The 15,046-nt window shown below is 43.8% G+C and overlaps 1 protein-coding gene across 1 annotated transcript in view; it reads left to right on the top strand.

Moving 5' to 3' along the window:
- Nucleotides 1–15,046, top strand: part of LOC131272322 (uncharacterized) — a 53,877-nt gene that overhangs the window by 26,402 nt on the left and 12,429 nt on the right. The window lies entirely within an intron of this gene.

The following is a 15,046-nucleotide window of genomic DNA, read 5'->3' as shown; positions in this document are numbered from 1 at the left end:
TTTACCATTTATTTTTTATTTACTTTTAACTTCATTAGCTTAGACAAGATTACGTATTCACGTAATGTTTGTGCATTATACTTAAATATGTTTGAATTTTGGTCTTTCTAAACTAAGATCTAGATCATTTAAATGGATTTCTAAAATCTTCTTCTATTGAAGATGCGTTAAGTTCTTTTCACTTTGATCTTAAACGCAAACTTGTTAGATTTTTTGTTGACACTAGTTTAAGTAAGTAATATTGCTCCAATAATTATTACATAATAGCACTGGTTTCTAGTCTATGCATGATACATTACGTTATGTTGGGAGAGTTTTAAAAATTGTTTACTTGTTTGAAACTCCACCGTTTTCAAAACATTTACGATATTTTAATGTATATTCAAATGGATCGCTAGCGACACTATGGAGAATTGAATTCATTTTCAATTTATTTCATAACCAGCTCTCAACATGATGTTTGCATTTTCTACAATCCTATTGAATAACACTTTCCAATCAAGAGCAACAACACGCCTTGTCATCTTCTGTTCGCTTCAAATGGAAAACTCATTTTCTTCTCCTTCACCGGCTTTGTCCGGGCGGTTTCCTTGGGAATGGCAGAAAAGAAAATGATAGTGTTGATGAATAAAAAAAAAAGGGAAGCTGGTTTGTAATTGTTGACAAACAAAACCTCCTGCTCCTTTCTTCGAGCTTTTCCATGTTCCGATCGGTCATTATTGATGGTTTCTTCTAGCAAATAACAAAACACAACGGCCTATCCGTGGTTCGTTCGTTCGTCTGGTGTCAAACGGGAAAGCGCCTTCGTTTTCCGCGCCACTCTTTTGTTCAATTTCCGGCTCTCGAAGCACTTGATCCTTTCCCTGGTGGGCTCCATTCGTCATCGTTGCACATTTTCCATCGCATCTGGTTCGTCGTGCAAGGTATCGTAAAAGTGGGCACGGTCGTTTGGCGCACCGTTGACTAACGCAAAACTCAGTTTACTTGGAATCCCGCTCCACTACGGGGAGCTAATCGAAACCACTCGAAACCCATATCCACGGACTGGCCAGCGGGATGAGGATCAGAACGTGGCAATTTGACTTCTGAGCCGCGAAAACAACACATTACCAGGTGCGATGGATACGGTGAGTCGTGTGGCTTTTGGGAAATTCCGGCTCAGACGACGCCACCGCACGATGGAGCGAAGCCGGGATAAAAATCAAAAATTCATTTTTGGATTTCAGAAAAATGAGATATGTTTTCTTAAACTACAAGATGAAACTAAGAAATGACCCAAAAACTAGAGCCTCTGTTCTTCCAGGTTCTGAGAAACAGCCCGTCAAAGTCAAGATTTGTGAAAATACGGCGTGAAAAATTGAAAAAAATCCATCAACTTTGAAGGTCTGTAACTCCTATAATAATGGCCGAAATCGAATTTCAAGCACAGTTTTAGAAAGGTTTATTATCATGCTTTAAAATTGTTGACAGTTTAAGCAAATTGAAATTAAATGTCACAAAATATTAAGCATTGTTTCGCAAAACTCCTGGAAACATTTTCAATTTTCTGTCTTTAACCTTACGCCATCGCTAAGGATTGTGAAAGATTGTAATATGATGCATACCCACTTATAGTCTAGAATGTTTTGTAACAATAAATGATAGTTTTTTTGGCGCATACGCGCGCATCTTTACGTTATTCTGTACTTTATATGTGAAGCTTATAGTTTATCACCTACTAGGCGTCTCCATCATGCCATATGCAGCATCATGTGTGGTAAGAAAGATATGAAATTCTCATTCAATGAAATATAGGTCGATGGTTGTTAAAAATTTAAACATTTTAACGAGTTCAAACGTCAGCGCCAGGTTTGCCGGCAGAGGGCGATACATGTAAATTAAACGGAGAGAAAATAAAGAGAACTCTCGTTCTTTCTGTACCGAACGTTCTATCTAAAACGAACCACCGGAGACGAAAGACGTGGGTTTTAGCATACGCTAAAACAGTCTATAGTATTCAATCAAATTAAAATTTGACAATGGTCGTATCGTAAAAATGTGAAGCAGGGTAGTGGTTGAACATCACGTAAAAGGGGAAAGATAAGCCAAGTCATTGGCAAAGAATGAATTTTGGTTTGGTTTGCTTCGAATGTATCAGGTCGCTTTTATTTGTTCTACAGCTCACAAACTCATCTTTTTATACCCAAAATTCCTATTAATAATGTACCCTACACTAACATTTTGTTCTGTTTGTACCCTTACCTGTAAAAGTTGACGTTAATCTTCAAGAGTTGGTGAATCACACTGCGTGTAGAATAATTGGAATGCAAAAAGCAGAAATCTTGCGGCACCTTTCATCTTCTTTGTGTGTTTCACTAAGCGTCGTATTATTGCGCTCGTGAGGCATTGACGGATCTAGTGAACACAGCATTTACAATCAACTGTTTCACGGTTCCAGAGAAAATACTGCATGAGATAGTGATTAGCTATCAGCATTAACTCCTATCCGTCTTTCGTTCATTAGTGTCAATTCAGATATCATCTGGATAAACTTGATGCCCCAAAGTGTTGGTTCTGCAGACCAATTATGATCAAGTTTGCGAAAGATTGAAAAGAAAAAGTTATACAAATAGTATAGTATGAAATCAAAAGCCTAATAACCAGGTTAGTTCCTTATACAATTCAGCTAAATGAAACAAGTTATGTGACTGTAAATTATTCATTTTACATGAATTGAATTGATGGAAAAATTTTGGCATATTTAACCGACGCTATGTATACACAAACATGTTCTATGTATGGAGCAAAACTAACAGAAATGAACAGTGTAGAGCACTTATAAAATGGATTCCAAATCCTGAGAATTTATCTTATGTTGGATGAGATTTTTCGAATGCTTGCTTCACATTTCGTACAGAATTGTATTTAAAAAACGGAAGGTTACTAAAAATTATAAAAACATGTACAATGCTCTAAAAACATTGTATTGGAAAAGATGTACAAGGAATTTGGTGTTAAAGTAGATGAACCAAGGTGAATGGGTGGAAATAGTACGACGAGAAATGTCTGTCGACGGGCTTTTTCAAACATAGAAAAATTGAGCGATATCTTGCAAATAGAAACAGAACTTATAGAAAGGATTCGAAATATTTTAATAGCCATCAACTGTAAATGACCAAGGTCCATTGGGATCCTTAGTAGAGGAAGCAGCAGAAGGTGGAAATAAAATATACAGAAGGGATAGAAGAGCACACGTCCGTAAAATGTAACGAGAATATTAAAGTCATTTTTATGAGAGCATTCTTTTATTTAAATTTAAAAAAAATAAATTTAAATAAAACTTTCATATTTAAAAACATTCTTCGTAGATCACAGCTCCTCAAATAGTAACAGACCCTTGCCAATTCAAAACCAAGAATATGATGGTACAAGCTCAGAATAGTTCAGAAGTTATGTCCACGATAGGCGCTTTAAATATCAATTATTTTCCGGATAACATTATTTGGAATGATAGTTTTTTGTAAATTTAGTTTGTTTTATATTAAACTAAATAAAATCTTTAAGTTAATATAAAAAAAAGATTGAAAAAAATAATGCACCCATAGAAAAATCCAAAAATATGAGGTTTTTGCAGCGCCACCTGGCGGGATTGTCCAGAAACATCATAATTCCGTGTAATATAATAGTATTACACGATATTACAATGAAAAAATTGCAAAACATTTGATTCTGAATTTTATCCCGGCAATTTGCTCTTTTCGTTCCATAGTGCACCGGGTTCAAAACATTGCGCACGTGGGGAGCAATCAAACCGCGTCCCGGAAGCACTTGTAAAACCCTTGGGGGTTTGTCAACCGAATCGAAGGTAGCCGAACTCGCAGGGAATGGCAGCACAAATGCATCACCTACACACACACACAAGCGCCGTTGGATCCTCGGGGCAACACTACTAGGTTCGCGGTAAACCCTGCCCTTGGTGGGCCCTTGGAATGGAAACGGATGGGTTCGTTTTCGTGGAAGGTACCCGGCGATATCGTATCATCCATTTTCTGCCTCATCAGTCAAGAGGTTTTCGTTGGTTAGCCTTTGAAGGGCCACGAAGTGGACATTTTATACCGGTGGCAAGGACTAGTTTACACCCTTCCTGAAGTAAGTTTTGCCTTGCGTTCAGTTTAGTATCGATAGGCAATTTTCACCGGTCAGTAAACAAAGGGCAAAAGGTTTCAATCCATTTTTCGTGGCATTTAGAAGTATATTTATACGTCTACGCAACACGTTTTACTGCGACACGGTCGAATAAAATACTATTGCTTTCCTTTAAGTCCCGCGTAACAACCCTTAACCGGATGACTTGACATTTTTCTGTTGAAGATAAGTGTTGTTGAAGTACATTCCTTTGATGGAACCTTCTTCAACGTTTAAATGAACAACCGTAGTTCATTTTTTTCCACCAGCTAACATTTACCGCCCGACTGTGTTGAATGTCTTCTGACGTCGACCTGTTGGTTGTACCGTGAGACATATCAACAGAACATGCCAGTGACATTTAAACACTCCCCCACTCCCCACCCACCCCTCGTTTACCTGTGACGGGAACAATAATTCGTTCCATTACCTTTGACCCATTATGCTCTAGGCTCATTTGAAACGGTATTGTGCGGAACGTTATTGCCGGTGGTATTGCCGCGTCGGGGACGTTGTTCAAACGGGCGCTGGTACGATAACACGACTTCAAATGGCGATTGCGTAACGCCTTCGTGTCACTTTACAACTTCCTTCACTTTGGATGAGGGTTTTTGTGCATCTCTTTTTTTTATAAGGTGTTGTTGTGTCTACTTTTAACTACCTTCCGGTAGAGGAGCAGCACCGGAAGACCCGCAACTCGAGTGGGCCACAGGAGGCAACAGGTACGTGGGCGTCGGAATGCGCCCGAGTGGACCGTTCCGGTGCGGAAATTGGAGTTTCATTGCGACGCTTTCCGCTTCACTTCCGCTGGTGGAAAATGTCCGCACAGGAAACCGGTCTAGTGGTGGGGGAGGAAGGTGAGGGCGAGGAGGTTTTCGTGAACCGTGACCTGCCCGGACTGTGGACCCTTCCGATCGAAACGAACGTCACGCGTCACTTCAAGAGCGCGGAGATAGCGCACATTTGCGTTCGGTAACTGCGTGTCTGGGTGTGTGGGTGTGCGCTCCCTGGCGCGGAAACGGACCGGCGAACCTTCGGGGGCAGTAAAGCACCGTGTGCAGCCCAGTTCCTGCGCATGGCTTCATGTTCCCCGCGACGTACACACATCACCAAGCCCTTTCGGGTGGCATTTCCCTCCTCTCGATGGGAAGACACTCTGGGGTCGGGTGCGGCCGGCGGAAGTACGGTACGGTAGTCACCCCGGCAGCGTTTAATGATTTCCGTGGACGCGGGTCGCGGGTGCAACTACCGGAACCGATCGGGAACGCTTGCGGGACGATGTCAAACGGGGCTAATTTGAGTCGGTTTCGGAGAACTTTCACTCCTTTTGAAGCGAAATGACGGGAGGAACCAGGTTCAGGGGGTACTAACATACGGAAAAGCCCTTAACGCCCATCGGAAATCCTATATGTCAATCGTGATAATTACGTGTTTGTTTTAGGTATTCCAATATCTCCCAGCTATTGAGGAAATGTTTGTAATTGCATCTGCTTTCGAAAGCGATAAGACATTCCAATGAAGCAGACCAGAGTTCGAACTCTAGAAATTGAATTTATTCGCTTGATTATCGTTTAGTTTGAAATGAAAGGAGTTACAATATATTCATTTTAGTTTCCCAGGAAGAAGTCCGTTTCTCATTAGGAATTTGTTCTATTGACGTTTTCCATTAAATAACCCAATCGTATTTCAACATCGACTATGACGACCTACTGAGGACTGCTCTACCCGTAGCAAAGACCTTTCAAAGTCGGAAATAGCTTCCATCCGCAAGGCACGGATTCGGCTCGTCTGATCCGACGCCCCGCGTTCCTCACCTTCAACCACATGACGCTCGTTGTCGGTCGATGTAACAGGAATGTCATAATTTTAAAACTTTCTGCCATACTTTTACACTTCCAAGGCGCCTCCGCCTGTAACTGCGGGCAAAGGATAAAGGACCAACAGCTCTGTGGGAAAAGAATGGTCGTGCAATTTTTCAAACTGTCACTGCAGTCGTTGCAGCACGAGCCGGTCGATGAGAGGACCGCCTACGTTCCGAATGGTAGAACTTCGTGTGAAGCGAACACCCACGGGCAGACCTTTAACTCTTTTTTTCGGGTAGCGAATGGAGTACCATTGGCTCTATTTCACTTTAAAACTGCAATAGAATATATGTTTGGGAATCGACGGTGGGTCATTTGGAAGACGGTGCATATTCGATTTCAAGCAGGATAATGAAACTCAACTACGCCAAACATCCAATTAAGCAAGCGCTCTCCTTCTTTCAGATGGAAATTGTTTCCGAGCAATATTGTTGCGCCTTGATGCTACAAAAGCCTGTAATCCGCTTACGCTGTATCGTAGTTCTAGTATCGTTTCAAGAAGTACTTGAGTGTCCGTAGTGTTATGTTACCTGCGGAGGGCAGTCGTCATAGGTAGAAGAGCCAGGTTGGTGCAATCCTTTATGAAAACGGACGATAGGCAAACTTACCGAAACGAAACTACAGTCCTGGTCCTGTTTTGTGGGGCGTTTAGTTTGAAAACATCGATGTAGAGTGGATGGTTTCGGTTATAAGTTCTAAGAGTTCGATGCGTTTTTAAGTATTCAGGTTACTGAATATATTTAAAAATTTATAGAATATATTTAACTTAACATGATATCTGCATAAGGCTGCTGGTTGATGTGAGAGAATAGAAGACGGTAGTCTATTATTCACAGAAAGTATTGCAATAGACCGTCCAAGAATTTCCTGGTATTCTTTCTTTGAGGTCCCTTAGAGGAGTCTCTTATGGAAGTCCTCTTGACCGTTCATATGACACTCGGATGCTTGCTTTCATGCTGTCCAAGCAACCGAGTCTGGAGCAGCTCGTGATGAATGAACCCTCGTTGTGTGTATGTTGTGCCTTCGCCGCCGTTTTTCCCGTTCTGGTCAATGCATTTCACCTCTTCACCCACGCCGAACTCAATCACCGGACGCGACTTTGGGGGTGGACAGGACCCGGAAAAGGAGAGTGGTGAGGGTTTGATTCCAACTAGCGGTCCACTCACGCGGGACGATGGAAAAACACAAAGGAGTGGTTTATTTATGCTACGATATGTTTATGCTCACACGGAACGGGGGGGCGCGCGTGTTCCACATATAAATATTATTTTTTGTTGACTTCGCCTTAACGCTTTGAAGGAAGGGGGAGAAGAGGGCAGCAAGCCGTTGGGTCATGTGGTTTCGATAAATCGAAAGGAACCGGACGGTGGCAGACCTCACCAGCATGGTCCGGTCCCCCGGAACGAAATCAGTAGAATAACATCGGCCCGAGTCAGCAATTTGTATCGCTTCCTCTCGCGTTCGTTCTCGCTCGCTTCTTTTCTTCTCTAAACGCACCCGCTCGTTCTACCGAATTTCCCTTCCGTTGGCGGGGAAAACTTCGATGGGGCCGTTTGGGTTCCGTTGTGGCCACCGACGGTCGGTTCAATTTATTCCGCAAAGTCTACCGATCGCGATTGGACGCGATCAACTGTTGGCCCCCTGTGCCAGTGTGTGACGTTTCGGGCGTGCTGTCACGAACCGGTTCGAACCGTGGACGTTCACGGCGACTTTCCCTCGGTTTTGGCGCAAACAAACTCCGAGCCGTCGCGCCCGATAATCTGTGCCGTGAAGTGGTGAAAACGAGGCTTATATTAAGCGGCCTGGTGACGGTTATCGTAAATTGAATTTTATCCACGGATTATAGGCGAGCCAGCCACCGTGGAGTGTGTGTGTATGGCTGGCTGGCGGTGAAGAATACACACAGCCCTTCCCGAAAACGTACCATCGACGTCGGTGTTAACCAGAAATCGATTTCCGGTGGCCAGCAGGAGTCGATTATCGCGTGGAAATCCCGATAGGGAGAAGGAAAAACAAAGCGAGCGTCTGAAATTTGTGCGAAAGTAAAAAAAAAGAAAATCTCCCCCAACCTGCAGCAGCCGCGGTGGTAGGTGAAAGGGGCTGTGCCAGCAAAATTGGTGACAAATTGGTGAATGAAATTAATTGACATCGCGTGTTTGGCCACCGTACCGGGCAGCAGACGCCTGGCCCTCCCTACGTTCCAAAGAGAAAACCTCCAACCGGAGGCACACTTTGCCTTCGGTAGCAGAAGGAAGTTAAAAATAAAACCACCACCATATCGGTGTATTCCCATCGGGCGCCGGGGGGAGGAGGGAGTCCCGAATGGATCGCTGCGATAAGGGCCGGTCGCTGATTTGTTGAACTTTACACATTCCAGTGTTTTTTTTGCAGCAGAAAAGGGGGTTTTCATAACTCAAGTGACCGTTTGCTCCGGGAGTGTTTGTGCGATAAAGGGGCAGACGGCGGCAGGGTGCGAAAAAAGGTGTGTGGAGTGGATGAACTTTTGTCAACAAGGTCACACAATGTCCCCTCGGTGTCCCTGAAGGTTAATTTTGGGATCCACCTTTTTCACGTACGTGAGTGTTACGGTGCGACGTGAAGTGTTTTGTTTAGTTGAAGAATTCCTCAGAGAGGATCATCACCATCGACCAGAAAACCCTTTCCGTTTTATGTGTAAAGAATGTTTTGAACAAATTCCTTATTTCAAGGTCCTTTCAACCAAAGCTGTACAACCAGCATTTTGCGAGATTCGTTGATTTAGTACGTTAGCTTGTAACGCCTCATAACGCTTGCGAAAGGATTACTTTAATATATTTCAATATTGTGAGCTACAGACTTTAAAACAATGTTGCAGCTACGTCCAACTGGATCTATGATACCGTTTGTGGCACAAAATTCAAACAAAGGATACGTGTTTTGCACAGACTCAGGTACAAACCATTTCGTAGTAATTTAATTAATCATAACTGTAACTAATATAAATGAATCTAAAACTCTTTCAACCACTACAACGTAAACCTGGTTAATGTTCGTTTATTTGAGATCTTGTTACGTTATTTATAAAAAAATAATTTTCAGTATCAGGCTGGGCACAACCAATCCAACCTGTTTTTTCTTGTTCAGATGGAAATTCCGCATTATTTGCTCGATGAGGGCATGCTGCAAATTCTGAAAATTGCTGAAATCAGAGAATTGAATTTCGTTTGAAAAATTATATGCAACATCAGTTGTTGACCGTGAGCACCGTAAGAAGTGGGAATTTCACTGGAAAAATCGTGCCACTAGGAGAGTTATTTATTCTTCTACTCTTTGCTGGTACTGTTAACATTAAAAGCATCATTTCCGGTTAATGTTTGGACTTTTACTTCTACCATTATGTTGGTGCCATTTTTTCTCCAGGGTACAAATTATTCTGGATAAATATTTTTCGTTCGCCGTTTGATTTTTCTCCAAAGAAATAGATTCATTACAACGAAATATGGTGGCGGGATGGGGAAAATTGTCTCGCTGGGGCCGGTGGAAACACGTGTAAAATTATTGGTCCAACTAAACCGCCCAGCTGGAGGAGGGAAAATGCTCGGAAGTATATCTACCTAGAAGTAACAAAAAATAATAACGGACATTTTGCAAATGTGGGAAATTCGATAAAATAACTTTCGCCTCCCATTGAACATCGAGCGTTTTCGTTCGGGGTTTTTGTTCCTTACGACCAATCGAACCAGATGTCGATAGGTTGTTAATATTTTCCACCCCCGACGCTGGCTCCGGCCATTTTAGAACCACCCAAACACCCCTTCAAGGTCACGCACCGAGGGATGAAAATGTTGCCTTCTCGAGCTGGCAATTTTGTGGAATCCCTTTCGCCCAATTTGGGTGTGCCCTAAATGATACGTATTTTATGAGGTGGAGATCGGAAAGTTATCAACGAATGAAAACTTTACCGAAGAGAGGGAGAAAACCAAGAATAAGGTCCTTCGTCGGAAGCCATTCATGAGCCGGTGGGAAATGGCCACGCTGCGTGCGTTGCTTGGAAAAGTTTTCCAATAAAAAGAAGGAGAAATTCATTACCGCAGCCCATGGCACGAGGGGGTTTGTGGGGGGAGTGGGGGAGGTGGGGGGCGTTGTCCTTCGTTTCGCAAGGCAGCAGCTAGCATCGAATTCAATTTCCAAGACACTGAAGGACACACTCAAACATGTGGTTAGTAGTCATGCAATTACGCAAAGAACTTGGGTGGTTGCGGCCGTTACTACACTATTAGCATCATTGGCGTAGCGGTTTTCCCCCGGGTGGGGGCGGCGGTCGGGAAAACAGCACGCCAAAGCAGAACGCTTAATCGACCGTTTTGGCATGTAATTGGATGCGGACCATCCGAACACCGGTGGCGATGTTTGTACAATATATAGACCCGATACTGATTTCCTGTTGTTATCTGCTCGTAAGGAAATTTTCCCGAGCCACATCAAAACCTCCGCTCCGAGGGGACACTTTGCAGGCCGGGCTTCGTGCGAGGACCTTGTAACGCATTCTGGGAAATCGATTTAACAGTATTGTCGTTCGGTACGGGTTCGTTCAAGGTGGTTGCCAGCTGCTGCAGAGCATGGTGTGCGCTTCAATAATACTTTTCAGTTCGTGGTTTTTCTAACCTCAATATTGATTGAGGAAAAGCTGTGGCACAACCTGGGGTGTTACCATTTCTCGGAAGCGATCTCGACGATGACCTTTTGGGCGCAGATGTTATGCTGGTTTATCGATAACGATTCCAAGAATTTACTATCGGAATTTGTTATTAAATAGTAATAATTAAGCTTTACTTCCTAGAATATTCATTTTCAGGCAATTGTTTATATTTTGTTGTCATTAGTCTGTAATTAACTGTGAAATGCTTTTGCCATAAACCCTTCTTGTTAGCTGTGTTATAGTTGTTTATTTATTGTATTGAGATACATTCATTTTCTTAGCCAAACGGGTTGCACGTTGGTTTAATTTATTGTCAAATTCTATGCGAGAAGGCCAAGTGTAATGAACTTCTCGACCTGTGTCTCTCTGGTCAGAACAGTTAGCCCATGGGATTCTATTTCCTTTCGCTTCTTCGTCCATCCAGTTGATGAGCGGGATGAGCTTTCCGACGACACCTGAGCACCGAGGTAGCATTTTATTAATTTTAACTGTGGGAACCACCACTAGAAGGTCACACAATGGCCAGCAGGTTCCAATTCGCCGGGGGTGGCGGGGGTTTAGTGAACTATAAACTTGACCGTACCATCTGGAGCTAGAACTGGGGTCGCAGAATGAAAGCGGATTTGCGCTGTAAATGAGTTGTCCCACGAACGCCTCCTCTCGCCACTTGGAATAACAGAAAAGACCCTCTTATGCTACGGAACATCCCACGATGTCAGCAAGAGAAGTTCCGGTTGCCGATCTATTCCTGCAGCAGAGTTCGATTTATGAGTGCATGGGCAACCGCCTGGAATTCTCGCTGGAAAATGGCACCCAAGCGTGGAACGTTCTGGAAAAGGTACTCAAACATCGGTGATAATGAAACGGTCGATGAAGAAGCAGAAGGACTAGAACAGTGGCAGTGGTCAGCTGCGAGGAATGGGTTGCCATCTCAAGCCTTCTTCTCCTACCACCGTGGGGCAGCTCGATCCGAGAAAATGGTAACAATCTCCGCTCGGGTGGAGTTTTCCCAACGAAAATAATGCCCAAGAAATTGCGATGGGACGTCGCCTCTTTGTGTTGTTCACTCGTTCGGTGTGCTCCAGAAATTTGCTCGCGGGTGGGAAGTTTCGTGAATTACTTCGACCGAGATTTTTGCCGCCGCCGCTGTTTCGGCCATCGGAAGCTTTTGCGGCCCCCCCCAGGAGGTTTTCTGGAAAATTTTGCTCCGCACGAGGCTGACTTTGCCTTTACTCTTGCAGCCTCCATTTTAACTGAAGCGATACTTGACCCTCGAAGGCAAGAAACAGTGTTTGTTTATCTTAGAGGGCGTAGAAAGAGACTTGTGTTGTACAATTTAGCATGAATTTTAATGTTTTGGCTTCACTTCCTGCGATGTTTCGGATAGCTTTAAGTGAGTTATGTTTAATTAATGCTATAACTGAACTGTTATTTGCATTAAACACTCTAAATGTTGTTAAAAATGAGAATAATTATTATAAGAAATTTAATTTAGCGTACATTAATGGACGAAAATGCAACAAATGGCTATCGACATTGTGCTAATAAACACATCGAGTTTGGAACATGTTTTTATCGCTAAATGTGCCTGCCTTTTATCCCTAAGTGGAGCCATATTTGATGGAAATGTGTCCAACGAAACTTTCCTTTGTTGAACCAATTCTCTGTTCAAATGTAATTATTATTCATTGTAGCGAATTTTGATCAGTTTTCACTTTCCCGAAGAGAAAAATACAGTTTCCAAAGTTTTTATTCAATGTGTGAGAGTTTTCAACTTTTGTTTCAATTCCACCAGAGCTCCGAAACATTTCACATGCAAACTTATAAAATCCGGAGAAAAGACCATACTGTATCCTGATTCGTTTGCAATTCACTTGAAACCCTTCATATTTCGACTTGCTCGGAAGGGCTTTTCATTGGAAAGCAGACTGATAAGGTGCAATTTCTGGAGAAAACCAAGATAAATCACGAAGCTGACAACGACGCCAATGCCGGTGAACGACGATAATGATGCAGCGATGTGCCGGGAGGAGAACAAAGAAAACTCCACCAGGGATCTGCACACGACGCCACCCTTCCTCCGTTTAATGAGTTACTCCGCCGTGCGTTCTGCAGTTCTGCATCGTAACTGCATTCGGGCGTCTGGCTGAAGATGCTGTAAATTGCAACAACTTCCGACTGTGCAGTCTCCTGCCATCCGAGTGTTGGTGTCGACATTTCATCAGTTTTCCGTTTCCCTCGTGTGTGTGTGTAGGTGCATCATCCCGGGTTTCGTTACGGAAAATAAAGGACTTTTCCACGAATGCACGTCAGTTCTAATTTGGCAACGAACTTTCGGGCGGAAAGCTTTCCCGCTCTCCTGGATTATTTTCCCTTTTTCAATCGCTCCAAACTTCCGGACATTCTCCGACATGTGCTGAAGGAAATGTTTCTCGGTGCATGGAAATGCAATTTACGTTGCAACAGTAGCCCAACAGTGTTTTCAGCTAAGGGAAAATGATGAAATTAATTCTTCCACCCTCTCTTCTTCCCATGTTGTTTGTGTGTTTTAAACCTCCGCTCTCTCAGTCCTCACCCCGATATTGATTTATGGACAACGTTTCGATCGGTTACAGCCGGTTGGATGGAATCGTTTGAAATGTTTCCCATTTTTCCTGTTAAGGGGTTTGTGGTTTGGAATAATTAAATACGCTTTTCATCTGTCCGCAGGGACGCGGGTGTAGCATTGCATATGAATGTATTGGTCGTCCTCCCCCCCCCCCTCGGGGGTCGGGCCGCCCTCTCCTTTGGGTGCAATTGACCAACGTTGGGGATCAGGGCGGCCGTAAAGTGGAAATGAATGCAAATCAATACATGGATGGCATAATCCTGTTGCCCGAGCTACAGCCGCACGGGCCTTCCATTGCCAGGGACTACATTTTTATTACCTTCCACTTTGCAATTCTCGTCCTGCCGAAGCTCGCCTGTCGCCCATAAAAGCCTGTTACTTACTCGGGCTCCGGCGGCATTACTCCGTGGTTTCCGAAGCTTTCCGCAGTATTCGAATCGATCATTTTTCTTCATCGTTTCTCTTATCCCGTCCCGAGTGGCAGCCTGTGGAAGGCTTTATTGCTTTACCAGCTAGTGAAAGCATCTGCCCGGCTTCCTCGGTGTCCAAACCCGCCGCTTTCCGCCCCGGGCGAACGGACTAGAAGTTCGTGACAAGAATTAGGTCGAGCAACAGAAGCCCCCCGGTTTCGGAACCTTGGCCGAGGCCAATCAAACTCCCAACCGGTGCCGGAAAGTGGAGTCCACGAGCCACCGAGGCTCTTGCGGCGCGTAATAGGGCGTCCATAAATACGCAATTCACGGCGAACCATGCGGCCGTTGTGTGCGTACGTGCGCGGCTTGGAATAGAATTATTTCGCAACGATCGTTCGAAGCGTTTTCGCTTTCGCAGTTTCATCCAAGCGAAGCACGCCAATGGGAACCTGCGGAAAAAGCGGGTACCGGTATGACATGACGGTCGATGTTCGATGCGCTCGCCTTAAATTGTCACCTATTTTGCAAACATCAACGTTCGCCCGTTGCTTGGCCGCACTTCCGCCGCACTTTTTGCTCCTCCAATGTTGTGAGGTGTTGTTTCGAATTGATAGACCGTCGCTCGCTAGGGAAACTTTATTAACACTTGTATTTGTGTGCGTCTGGTGTGCCACCTGGAGGGTGAAACACGGGGTGGAAGAATGGAAAGTTTTTGAATTTCATTTTCCAGCTACACATCGTTCACTTAGTACTGTCAATTCTTCGACGGTTTGTGGGAATTTGTCCATTTTGCAGCAAATACAGGGTAAGTTTTACTTTTACATAAAAAGCATTCCATGGTCCACGGTTCTCATTCTCTTAATTTTAGATTTTTCAATTCGAATTAAGTATCATTGGGCGCACTTTGAAAATTATACCTTTTTTTAATTTGCAGCTTTTTCAATAAGGGGTTTGTTGATTCCCGTTTCCTTTCTATTCTTTTCCGACTCCCACTCGGTTAACACGTTTATTGCGCCGTTTAAGGCGGTTGAGAGGGAAAACTCTCTGATGCAAAGTGCACCGTTACCAGTTGCTGCTTGCATTCTGGCTACGAATGCAATCCAACCACCCTGAAGCGGACGGTCGCTAAGGATTGTGTTGCTCCTTTCAGAAACGTTCCATGTAGAAACGTATAGCAACCCCTTCAGCCGACTAGCCTCCCGGCCATGAATAAATGTTCGAGAAGCCCTGAAATGAGCCCGACGACGATACAAGAGGTTACTATGATATTTCCACCGACTGGTATTGCTGGCTCCCCTTTTTTCATATGCGACGTAGAATT

The sequence above is a fragment of the Anopheles coustani genome, chromosome 3, assembly GCF_943734705.1.
Source record: "Anopheles coustani chromosome 3, idAnoCousDA_361_x.2, whole genome shotgun sequence".
In the NCBI taxonomy this organism is placed as follows: Eukaryota; Metazoa; Arthropoda; class Insecta; order Diptera; family Culicidae; genus Anopheles; species Anopheles coustani.
Note: the sequence above shows the minus strand (reverse complement) of the source record. Positions and strands in the feature narration are given on the sequence as shown.